Consider the following 13,456-nt stretch of genomic DNA (forward strand, 5'->3'; position numbering starts at 1 on the left):
AAGGTATTGTGACACCCTGTAACGGTATGAGTGGTGGCCTGGCCAGTGGCCACAGTACAGTCTGTGTGCCAAACACTCACTGGCTTTCAACTGCGATTATATTTATTACAGAGAAAAATTAAATTTACTTTAGTTTTTTCTGCAAGGTATTGTGACACCCTGTAACGGTATGAGTGGTGGCCTGGCCAGTGCCCACAGTACAGTCTGAGGGCCAGACAATCACTGGCTTGTAACTGCGATTATATTTATTACAGAGAAAAAATAAATTGACTTTAGTTTTATCTGCAAGGTATTGTGACACCCTGTAACGGTATGAGTGGTGGCCTGGCCAGTGGCCACAGTACAGTCTGTGGGCCAGACACTCACTGGCTTGCAACTACAATTCTATTTATTACAGAGAAAAAATGAATTGACTTTAGTTTTATCTGCAAGGTACTGTGACACCCTGTATGAATGGTGTGCACACAGTACAGTCTGTGAGCCTGCAGCCTCTCACTGCCTGGCAACTGCGATTATATAAAAAATTTAAAAAAATGACTTTTTTATCTGCAAGGTACTGTGACACCCTGTATGAATGGTGTGCATACAGTACAGTCTGTGGGCCTGCAGCCTCTCACTGTCTGGCAACTGCGATTATATATTTAAAAAAATAATAATAAATTGACTTTTTTTATCTGCAAGGTACTGTGACACCCTGTATGAATGGTGTGCACACAGTACAGTCTGTGAGCCTGCAGCCTCTCACTGTCTGGCAACTGTGATTATATAAAAATAAAAATTGACTTTTTTATCTGCAAGGTACTGTGACACCCTGTATGAATGGTGTGCACACAGTACAGTCTGTGAGCCTGCAGCCTCTCACTGTCTGGCAACTGTGATTATATAAAAATAAAAAATGACTTTTTTATCTGCAAGGTACTGTGACACCCTGTATGAATGGTGTGCACACAGTACAGTCTGTGGGCCTGCAGCCTCTCACTGTCTGGCAACTGTGATTATATAAAAAAATAAAAATAATAATAAATAAACTTTTTTTATCTGCAAGGTACTGTGACACCCTGTATGAATGGTGTGCTCACAGCACAGTCTGTGGGCCTACAGCCTCTCACTGTCTGGCAACTGCGATTAGTAATCCCTCAGACCTTCCGGGTAAAGGGACCCCTTCCTCAGTGGTGTAGACAGTGACGGCTAGATGCTCTTTTTATATTGTCAATAATTAGCGCATTGCAAGTTGGGACAATGAGGGAATCAGAAGACATGGATATGGATTTCAGTTTTTTATCGGCAGTACTCCTGGATAGTGGTGCAGTTTGCTATCATCGCTCTGACCTTCTAGGACCTGTGTGGCATCCCATGTGGTTTGCTGAGCGGTCAGGTGACTTGAAATTCCAGGTGGGGTTTTCAAATGTCTTTAACGTGAATAATATTGGTCCGTAGTTGCTTCAAATCCAATTGTAGGTATGCGTTTATAGATGCTTCTTGTTAGTAATCCCTCACTGTCATTACCATACGCGTTTCGGGGTAAAGGGACCCCTTCCTCAGTGGTGTAGACAGTGACGGCTAGATGCTCTTTTTACATTGTCAACATCTAATCGATATGAATCACTTTCATCACCTCTTTTTTTAGATTATACACCCCCTCACCACAAAACTAGAACGAAAAGAACCCGAACACTGACTCCAGTAAGGGAAAACATGAGGGAACACAGGCAACCACACCAATACAATTTGAGACATCAACAAACACCAATGAGAGACACATCACAGAGACACAATCACAAGCACCACTATCACATGCAGAATCACTACCCACCACAGAATCATTACCCACCACAGAATCGCGAGATGAGAACCTGTGTACAACCCCACAGGGGAGAAGAAAGGTTAGAAAAAGAAGACACTCTAAGAAGCAGGTACAACAAACAGAAACCGCATTGAGTATAGTGAACTTGAGTAGCATTCAACTTTCAGATGCACAGGTCACCCTACTCAATAAAGGTTTAAAATATGCCCCCACTACTAAGTTGGATAAGTTTTCCACATATATAGGTGTGGAAAAATTTATCTGAAAACTTTGTTTAAAAAAAATATTTTATCAAGAATCCTATAATGGAGACTAGTAGAGAATTTAGCAATAGCAAATACTCACATACAGGGTTGAGGATGGCCTCAAAAAAGTATCCAAAACAAGAGATAAGCCACCAAATAGCGACCTTTAACCCCTTAAGGACCAGGCTCATTTTCACCTTCAGGACCAGGCCATTTTTTTGCAAACCTGACCAGTGTCACTTTAAGTGCTCATAACTTTAAAACGCTTCGACTTACCCAGGCCGTTCTGAGACAGTTTTTTCGTCACATATTGTACTTCATGACACTGCTAAAATTGGGTCAAAAAAGTTAATTTTTTTGCATAAAAAAATACATTTTTTACCAAAAATTTTGAAAAATTAGCAAATTTCAAAGTTTCAGTTTCTCTACTTCTGTAATACATAGTAATACCCCCAAAAATTGTGATGACTTTACATTCCCCATATGTCTACTTCATGTTTGTAGCATTTTGGGAATGATATTTTATTTTTTGGGGATGTTACAAGGCTTAGAAGTTTAGAAGCAAATTTTGAAATTTTTGAGAAATCTTCAAAATCCCACTTTTTATGGACCAGTTCAGGTTTGAAGTCATATTGTGAGGCTTAGATAATAGAAACCTCCCAAAAATGACCCCATTCTAGAAACTACACCCCTCAAGGTATTCAAAACAGTTTTTTCAAACTTTATTAACCCTTTAGGTCTTCCACAAGAGTTGATGGCAGATGGAGAAACAATTTTGAAATTTCTATTTTTTGGAAAATTTTCCAATATAATCAATTTTTTCCAGGAGTAAAACAAGGGTTAACTGCCAAACAACACTCAAAATGGGTTGCCCTGATTCTGTAGTTTGCAGAAACACCCCATATGTGGTCGTAAACTACTGTTTGGCCGAATGGTAGCACATAGAAGGAGGGGAACACCATATGGGTTTTGGAAGGCAGATTTTGCAGGACTGGTTTTTTTTATACCATGTCCCATTTGAAGCCCCCTGTTGCACCCCTAGAATATAAATTTCAAAAAAGTGACTCCATCTAAGAAAGTACACCCCTCAAGGTAATTAAAAACTGGGTTTACAAACTTTGTTAACCCTTTAGGTGTTCCACAAGAGTTAATGGCAGATGGAGAAACAATTTTGAAATTTCTATTTTTTGGAAAATTTTCCAATATAATCAATTTTTTCCAGGAGTAAAACAAGGGTTAACTGCCAAACAACACTCAAAATGGGTTGCCCTGATTCTGTAGTTTACAGAAACACCCCATATGTGGTCGTAAACTACTATTTGGCCGAACGGGAGCACATAGAAGGAGGGGAACACCATATGGGTTTTGGAAGGCAGATTTTGCTGGACTGGTTTTGTTTATACCATGTCCCATTTGAAGCCCCCTGTTGCACCCCTAGAATAGAAATTTCAAAAAAGTGACTCCATCTAAGAAAGTACACCCCTCAAGGTATTCAAAACTGGGTTTACAAACTTTGTTAACCCTTTAGGTGTTCCACAAGAGTTAATGGCAGATGGGGAAACAATTTAGAAATATCAATTTTTGGAAAATTTTCCAATATAATCAATTTTTTCCAGGAGTAAAACAAGGGTTAACTGCCAAACAACACTCAAAATGGGTTGCCCTGATTCTGTAGTTTGCAAAAACACCCCATATGTGGTCGTAAACTACTGTTTGGCTAAACGGCAGGACATAGAAGAAGGGGAACGCCATACGGTTTTTGGAAGGCAGATTTTGCTGGACTGGTTTATTTACACCATGTACCCTTTCAAGCCCCCTGATGCACCCCTAGAGTAGAAACTCCATAAAAGTGACCCCATCTAGGAAACTACGGGATAAGGTGGTTGTTGTTTTGGGACAATTTTTGGGGTAAATTAGATTTTTGGTTGCTCTATATTACTCTTTTTTGAGGCAATGTAACAAAAAAATTTAATTCTAAAATTGTTTCTACATTCGCTATTTAGTTTTGTGGAACACCTAAAGGGTTAACATAGTTTGTAAAGTAATTTTTGAATACCTTGAGGGGTGTAGTTTCTTAGATGGGGTCACTTTTTTGGAGTTTCTAGTCTAGGCTACATCAGGGGGGGCTTCTAATGGGACATGGTGTAAAAAAAAAAAACTGTCCATCAAAATCTGCCTTCCAGAAACCGTATGGAGTTCCCTTCGTTCTATGCCCTGCCGTGCGGCTATATAGCCATTTACGACCACATATGGGGTGTTTCTGCAAACTACAGAATTGGCGCAATAAATGTTTAGTTTTGTTTGGCTGTTAATCCTTGCTTTATTACCGGCAAAATGGATTTAAATTTAAATTTTGCCCAAAAATAGGTGTTTTGGCACCATTTTTATTTTATATTTTTAACACCGTTCATCCGAGGCATTTGGTAAAAAGTTATTTTTATAGCGACGACTTTTACGCACGCGACGATGCCCAATATGTATGGCTCTAAGACTTTGGAGACACTAAGCAGGCATCCTAAAACTGCGGCCCTCCAGATGTTGTAAAACTACAATTCCCACCATGCCCTGATGATGGCTGTAGGTTGTCTGGGCATGCTGGGAGTTATAGTTTTACAACATCTGGAGGGCCACAGTTTGAGGATGCCTGCACTAAAACTAATATTTTTTGGGGAAAGAAAAATTGTTTTCGTGTCTCCAAAGTCTGAGAGCCATAGTGTTTTATGTTCTCTAGTGAACTGTTGGGGATTATAAAAATTTAGTACTCCATGGAAGTGTGATACTCCCTGAAGCAATCGATAATGCAGAAGCCCGGATGATCGGGGCACGTGTCACATTGAGTTGTGGTGTCCTTCCGTATCCCCCTCTTGTGACACACTCTGCACTTTTTTTGGGTTCGTCCCTTCTTTCCAGTATGGGGGACCACACCTGGAAAGTGTTGGCCAGGGACGATCCGGGCGCCTCCAGTTCCCGAGGTACTCCGGCCTGCTCTTTCCCGGTCCGAAAAGATCAGGTCCTTGAGGACTGCCTCATAGAATTGGAGGAATGTCCCTGTGCTGCCAGTGCTTCGGGATAGTACAAAAGAGTTGCACATGGCAACCTGCACCATGTAGACCGCAACTTTTTTGTACCATGCCCGGGTTTTGCGCATGGCGTTATATGGCGTGAGGACTTGATCAGAGAGATCAACTCCTCCCATATACCGATTGTAGTCGACGATACAATCGGGCTTGAGGACCGTTGCCGCGGTACCTCGCACAGGGACTGGGGTGGTGCTGTTACCGTGGATTGTGGACAGCATAAGGACATCCCTCTTGTCCTTATACCTGACCAGCAACAGGTTTCCACTGGTAAGTGCACGGGTCTCACCCCTGGGGATAGGTACCTGGAGGGGGTAGGCAGGGAGGCCGCGTTGATTTTTCCGCACGGTCCCACAAGCGAACGTGGATCTGGCGGCAAGGGACCTGAACAAGGGAATGCTGGTATAAAAGTTATCCACGTACAAGTGGTAACCCTTATCCAGCAGTGGGTACATAAGGTCCCACACGAGTTTCCCGCTAACACCCAGAGTGGGGGGACATTCTGGGGGTTGAATACGGGAATCTCGCCCCTCGTACACACAAAATTTGTAAGTGTACCCTGAGGTACTCTCACAAATTTTGTATAGCTTCACGCCATACCTCGCCCGCTTTGTGGGAATGTATTGGCGGAAACTGAGTCTCCCCTTGAACGCAACGAGAGACTCATCAACCGCGACCTCCCTTCCAGGTACGTAGGCCTGCTGAAATGTGGCCCCAAAGTGATCGATGACCGGCCGTATCTTATACAGCCGGTCATAGGCAGGATCACCTCGGGGTGGACATGCTGCATTATCGGAATAATGCAGACATTTCCGGATGGCCTCAAACCGGTGACGTGTCATGACCATACTGTACAGTGGGGTCTGGTACAGGACGTCCCCACTCCAGTATTGCCTGACACTGGGTTTTTGGACTAGACCCATATGCAGCACGAGGCCCCAAAATGTCCTCATCTCGGCTGCACTGACTGGCGTCCAGCCACCGGGTCTAGCCAAAACTGAGCCTGGGTTTTGAGCGACGAACTGTTGGGCGTACAGATTCGTCTGCTCCATCATCAAATTCACCAGTGGGTTACTGAAAAAAAAACTAAAAAAGTCTATTTCAGTAAACCCCACTGTGGGAATGCGGGGGCGGGGGGGGGGGGGGGGTCTGGCAAGTGGCAGGGGGGGGTCTGGGGTCCAAAAAAGTTTGGAATAAATGTGCTTTTTTTTTTTTTTTTTTTTTTTCTAACTTTTCCCTTCTATCCCTGCCTAAAGGTGCCTCTCCCTCACTGACTCTAACCTACCTGTGTGGCGATGGGTGCAGGAGGGTGATGGATGCCGATTTAGGGGGACACAGGAGCTGGTGCTGGACGATGCTGCACGGTCAGGGTGCTGGACAGGAAGAGGAGGGGAGAGAGGAGCGCAGGAAGTTTGAATCTCGCGCCTCTCTCCCCTGCACCAATCAGCACCCTGGACAGCGGCGTTCAGCACCAGGGCCAGCTCCGCCTCTGCAAATCCTTGGACTGCGATTGGTGGTGTAAAATTACGCCACCGATCGCAGTCTTTTTCCGGTTCATCGGGTCACAGGACACCCGAATGGACCGGAAACGCAGAAAACCGCAGGTCTGAATTGACCTGCGGTTTTCTGCGATCGCCGATACGGGGGGGCCAATGACCCCCCCCTGCGTTGTTACGGGATGCCGGCTGAATGATTTCAGCCGAAATCCCGTTTCGATTAACCCCCGCGGCGCCGGAATTCAGATTTTAAGTCAGGACGTACCGGTACGTCCTTGGTCCTTAAGGACTCGGGAAATAGGGCGTACCGGTACGTCCTCGGTCCTTATGGGGTTAAGAAGTGTGTGGAGAATGATTTGAGGAAACTAAAAGGGAGTAACATAAGGTATAATCTGTCCAGGAAAGAAATAGCAGCAATAAAACAACTACAGTAATTGCATGAAGTAACGATAAGACCAGCGGACAAGGGTGGAGCAATTGTGGTCCTTAATACTAAAGACTATATAGAGGAATGTTTGAGACAACTCAAAAAGGAAACCACATATATGAAATTTAGACAGGATCCCACGGAGGAGTTTTTTTTTTAAACAACTAGTACAGTATTGTAGAAAGGGAACTTCAGGAATTTTGTTAGAACAAGAGGCCAAATACATTATGAATACGGAAAAAAGATTACCAGTAATGTATTGTATTCCCAAAATACATAAGGTTTTGAAAAAAAAAACAAAACAGGAAGACCCATAATATCGGGAATTAATTCCATCTCCTCCAATTTGTCGAGATATATCGACAATCTGTTACAGCCAGTTATGAAAAATATACCTTCATACATCAAGGACACAACGGAGGTAATTTAAATATTGGAGGAGATTGAATATAAGAAGGACTGGATGCTGGGTACACTGGATGTGAATTCCCTGTACACAATAAATAACCATGAACAGGGACTGGAGGTGCTTTATCATCAACTTACCTTGAGCAATACTATGAAGGAGGAACAAACACTTTATATAATAGAAGGTGTCAAATATATAATGACACATAACTATTTCACCTTCAATGGGGATATCTATGTACAGTGCAAGGGCACCGCCATGGGTACCAGATTTGCCCCCAGCTATGCCAATTTATATATGGCACAGTGGGAATCCACAGTTATTCAACCTATGTTGGGGGCGGGTCTGGTGCTATGGCGGCGCTATATAGATGATATTGTGTTTTTTATGGTAGGACACTGACTTTTTGGAGAATATAAATGTGAATGATTTGAATTTAAAATTCACCTCCACCATTGACACGAAAACCATACAGTTTTTAGATCTTGATGTCAAGGTGGATGAGAATAGATTGGTATGTAGCACATACCATAAACCAGTGAGTAAAAATAGCAATATATTATATACAAACTGCCATCTGCCTAGGTGGCTCATTAATGTCCCAAATTTAGAAAAATCACTGGGGGAAGTCAAAATAATGAAGAGGGAGGATTTTTTCACCTTGAAACAGAAACAGGAAACCGATGAGACACTGAGGATGATTCTGCCATTCCATGCACAATACAAAAACATGGAAAGAATAATTGGAAAGCATTGGCACCATGTACTTGGTGACAAGATAGTTGGCCCAATGCTTACAAATACACCCCAGATCACCTATACCAAGGCCTCTAATCTAGGTTTAAAGGTGGCCCCCTCAATAAAAGATAAATACCAAGGCATACAAAACAAACATAACTGGCTATCCTAGTGGTTTCCATAGATGTGGGCATTGCTCTAATTGTAGAATTACCACATTTCCGAAACAAACTCAAAAATCAGTTTTAACTCAAAATACATTCACCTTATACATTAAAGAGGGCTTAACATGCGATTCAACCAATGTAATATATCTGATAGAATGTCCATGTCATAAGCAATATATAAAATATATATTTCCGCTAACTTGGGCCAAAAAAATGTCTGAATGGAGCCTTACGGGGGGGGGGGGGGGTGATCAATGACAGGGGGGTGATCAATGACAGGGGGGTGATCACCCATATAGACTGCCTGATCACCCTCCTGTCATTGATCACCCCCCTGTAAGGCTCCATTTAGACGTCCGTATGATTTTTACGGATGCATGGATACATGGATCGGATCCGCAAAACACATGCGGACGTCTGAATGGAGCCTTACAGGGGGGTGATCACCCATATAGACTGCCTGATCACCCTCCTGTCATTGATCACCCCCCTGTAAGGCTCCATTTAGACGTCCGTATGATTTTTACGGATGCATGGATACATGGATCGGATCCGCAAAACACATGCGGACGTCTGAATGGAGCCTTACAGGGGGGTGATCAGGGTGATCACCCCCCTGTCATTGATCACTAGTGATGAGCGGCAGGGGCAATATTCGAATTTGCGATATTTCGCGAATATTTGGGCGAATATTCGCCATATATTCGAGAATTCGCGAATTCATGATCTCCAGGCATTATTTTCTTGATTGCGAAAATTCGCATAAAAATTTGCATGAACTGGTATTTCCACAAAAATCGAATATTCGCAATTACGAATATATTTAGCGAAATTCGAAATATTCACGAATTCTCGAAGTGCCGATATTCGCGATTAAAATTCGCAATTCGAATATTCGTGATCAACACTATTGATCACCCCCCCTGTAAGGGTCCATTCAGACGTCCGTATGATTTGTACGGATCCATGGATACATGGATCGGATCCGCAAAACACATGCGGACGTCTGAATGGAGCCTTACAGGGGGGTGATCAATGACAGGGGGTGATCAGGGTGATCACCCCCCTGTCATTGATTACCCCCCCGTAAAGCTCCATTCAGACGTCCGTATGATTTTTACGGATCCACGGATACATGGATCGGATCCGCAAAACACATGCGGACGTCTGAATGGAGCCTTACAGGGGGGTGATCAATGACAGGGGGGTGATCAATGACAGGGGGTGATCAGGGAGTGTATATGGGTGATCACCCGCCTGTCATTGATCACCCCCCTGTAAGGCTCCATTCAGACGTCCGCATGTGTTTTGCGGATCCATGGATACATGGATCGGATCCGCAAAACACATGCGGACGTCTGAATGGAGCCTTACAGGGGGGTGATCAATGACAGGGGGTGATCAGGGAATCTATATGGGTGATCACCCGCCTGTCATTGATCACCCCCCCTGTAAGGCTCCATTCAGACGTCCGTATGATTTTTACGGATCCATGGATACATGGATCGGATCCGCAAAACAAATGCGGACGTCTGAATGGAGCCTTACAGGGGGGTGATCAGGGAGCGTATATGGGTGATCACCCGCCTGTCATTGATCACCCCCCTGTAAGGCTCCATTCAGACGTCCGCATGTGTTTTGCGGATCCATGGATACATGGATCGGATCCGCAAAACACATGCGGACGTCTGAATGGAGCCTTACAGGGGGGTGATCAATGACAGGGGGTGATCAGGGTGATCACCCCCCTGTCATTGATCACCCCCCCTGTAAGGCTCCATTCAGACGTCCGTATGATTTTTACGGATCCATGGATACATGGATCGGATCCGCAAAACAAATGCGGACGTCTGAATGGAGCCTTACAGGGGGGTGATCAATGACAGGGGGGTGATCAATGACAGGGGGTGATCAGGGAGTGTATATATCCGCATGTGTTTTGCGGATCAATGGATACATGGATCGGATCCGCAAAACACATGCGGACGTCTGAATGGAGCCTTACAGGGGGGTGATCAATGACAGGGGGTGATCAGGGAATCTATATGGGTGATCACCCGCCTGTCATTGATCACCCCCCTGTAAGGCTCCATTCAGACGTCCGCATGTGTTTTGCGGATCCGATCCATGGATCCATGGATCCGTAAAAATCATACGGACGTCTGAATGGAGCCTTACAGGGGGGTGATCAATGACAGGGGGTGATCAGGGAGTGTATATGGGTGATCACTCGCCTGTCATTGATCACCCCCCTGTAAGGCTCCATTCAGACGTCCGCATGTGTTTTGCGGATCCGATCCATGTATCCATGGATCCGTAAAAATCATACGGACGTCTGAATGGAGCCTTACAGGGGGGTGATCAATGACAGGGGGTGATCAGGGAGTGTATATGGGTGATCACCCCCCCTGTCATTGATCACCCCCCTGTAAGACTCCATTCAGACGTCCGTATGATTTTTACAGATCCATGGATACATGGATCGGATCCGCAAAACACATGCGGACGTCTGAATGGAGCCTTACAGGCGGGTGATCAATGACAGGGGGGTGATCAATGACAGGGGGTGATCAGGGAGTGTATATATCCGCATGTGTTTTGCGGATCAATGGATACATGGATCGGATCCGCAAAACACATGCGGACGTCTGAATGGAGCCTTACAGGGGGGTGATCAATGACAGGGGGTGATCAGGGAATCTATATGGGTGATCACCCGCCTGTCATTGATCACCCCCCTGTAAGGCTCCATTCAGACGTCCGCATGTGTTTTGCGGATCCGATCCATGGATCCATGGATCCGTAAAAATCATACGGACGTCTGAATGGAGCCTTACAGGGGGGTGATCAATGACAGGGGGTGATCAGGGAGTGTATATGGGTGATCACTCGCCTGTCATTGATCACCCCCCTGTAAGGCTCCATTCAGACGTCCGCATGTGTTTTGCGGATCCGATCCATGTATCCATGGATCCGTAAAAATCATACGGACGTCTGAATGGAGCCTTACAGGGGGGTGATCAATGACAGGGGGTGATCAGGGAGTGTATATGGGTGATCACCCCCCCTGTCATTGATCACCCCCCTGTAAGACTCCATTCAGACGTCCGTATGATTTTTACAGATCATGGATACATGGATCGGATCCGCAAAACACATGCGGACGTCTGAATGGAGCCTTACAGGCGGGTGATCAATGACAGGGGGGTGATCAATGACAGGGGGTGATCAGGGAGTGTATATGGGTGATCACCCGCCTGTCATTGATCACCCCCCTGTAAGGCTCCATTCAGACGTCCGCATGTGTTTTGCGGATCCGATCCATGCATCCGTGGATCCGTAAAAATCATACGGACGTCTGAACGTCTGGCTGCTTAAATCAGCAGCAGCAGCAGCACTGTCCCTCCTCTCACTAAGAATGCAGCTACCGAATTAATCTAAAATGGATGCTGTCCAGGATGTGGGAGGGTCTGCTGCTGATTGTCTGGAATGTGTCTGCTGACTGTGAGGTACAGGGTCAAAGTTTGCTCAATGATGATGTATAGGGGCGGACCGAACATCGCATATGTTTGCCCGCCAAGGCGAACAAGCCATGTTCGCCATGAACTGTTCGCCGGCGAATAGTTTGGGACATCACTAACCAGCAGCACTAAGTACCTGCTCAGAAAAACGCTGGCGGCAGGGCAGGCCAGCACCTTTGTAGAGCGCCAGTTCGTGCGACATGTCCAGCTTGGACATCCAGTATTTGTAAGGTACTGAGGGATAATTGAGATCTCTGACATGGTCTGCTATGTACTCCTTCACCATCTTCCAAAATGTTTCCCTCCTTGTGAAACTGGCGGGTGCTGGTGCAGTGTCATGAAACTGTCCCAGGTTTTGGAGAGTGTTGCCCTGCCTCTGTTGGAACTGCTGTGTGTTCTCCTTGTCTCTCCTCCTCGGTTGGCCAAGGAACTATGGACTCTGCCGCCAGCGTTGTGGAAATTTTTGGAGCAATTTTTCAATATGGATCTTCTGGTATTGCACCGTTTTGCTCGTCCTCTCCACCAGAGGAATGAGAGATTAGAAGTTCTCTCTGTAGTGGGGGTCGAGAAAGGTGAAAAACCAGTAATCTGTGTTGTCTAAAATGTGTATAACGCGGGTCGTGGGAAAGGCAGCCTAACATGAAGTCAGCCATGTGTGCCAGAGTACCAACAGGCAAGACTTTGCTGTAGTCATCAGGAGGATCACTCTCTGTTAGCTATTTTTCTTAGGCAGGTTTATGATGGTTATATTATGAGCAGTAGCGGTTTATAATAGGGACGTTCGGGTCGGCAGCCCCGGGCCCAGCACCGCTGGGGGGCCCAACACTGACCCGAACGCCCACATACTGCGGCGGGGCACGGGAGCGCATAGCTCCCTGTCCCGTCGCCGATCACCGGCATTCACCGCATAGGCCTCAGGCCTTGTAGGCCTGAGGCCTATGCGGTAGTGAAATCCCGGCGCAGGCGTGCGTGATGACGTCATCGCGCGCCTGTGCCGGGACGCAGCACTGTGACGCGCCTGACTCATCCCGCCCGCCTTCCTCTGCGAGCAAGCGCCTGGCCCTGGACATAGGTGAGTATTTATTTTTTCATTTTTTGTTCATTTTTTATTTTTTTATTTAATTTGCCTACTTGGGGGGGGACACAGGAGGACCTATTAGGGAAGATAAATCGATCGAACATGGGGGGGAATGTGGGGGCTGTATGGGGCCAAATTATTATGGGAGGGAATACTATGTGGAGGGAAAATTACTAGATGGGGCAGTGTGGGGGCAAATTATTATGAGGGAATACTATGTGGGGGCAAATTACTAGATGGGGCAGTGTGGGGGCAAATTATTATGAGGGAATACTATGTGGGGGCAAATTACTAGATGGGGCAGTGTGGGGGCAAATTATTATGAGGGAATACTATGTGGGGGCAAATTACTATGTGGGGCAAATTATTTTGAGAGGGACTACTATGTGGGGGCAAATTACTAGATGGGGCAGTGTGGGGGAAACTATTGTGTGGGGGCAAATTGCTGTGTGGGGGCAAATTATTATGGGAGGGACTACTATGTGGGGGAAAAT

This window comes from Bufo gargarizans, chromosome 9 (genome assembly GCF_014858855.1).
Source record: "Bufo gargarizans isolate SCDJY-AF-19 chromosome 9, ASM1485885v1, whole genome shotgun sequence".
In the NCBI taxonomy this organism is placed as follows: domain Eukaryota; kingdom Metazoa; phylum Chordata; class Amphibia; order Anura; family Bufonidae; genus Bufo; species Bufo gargarizans.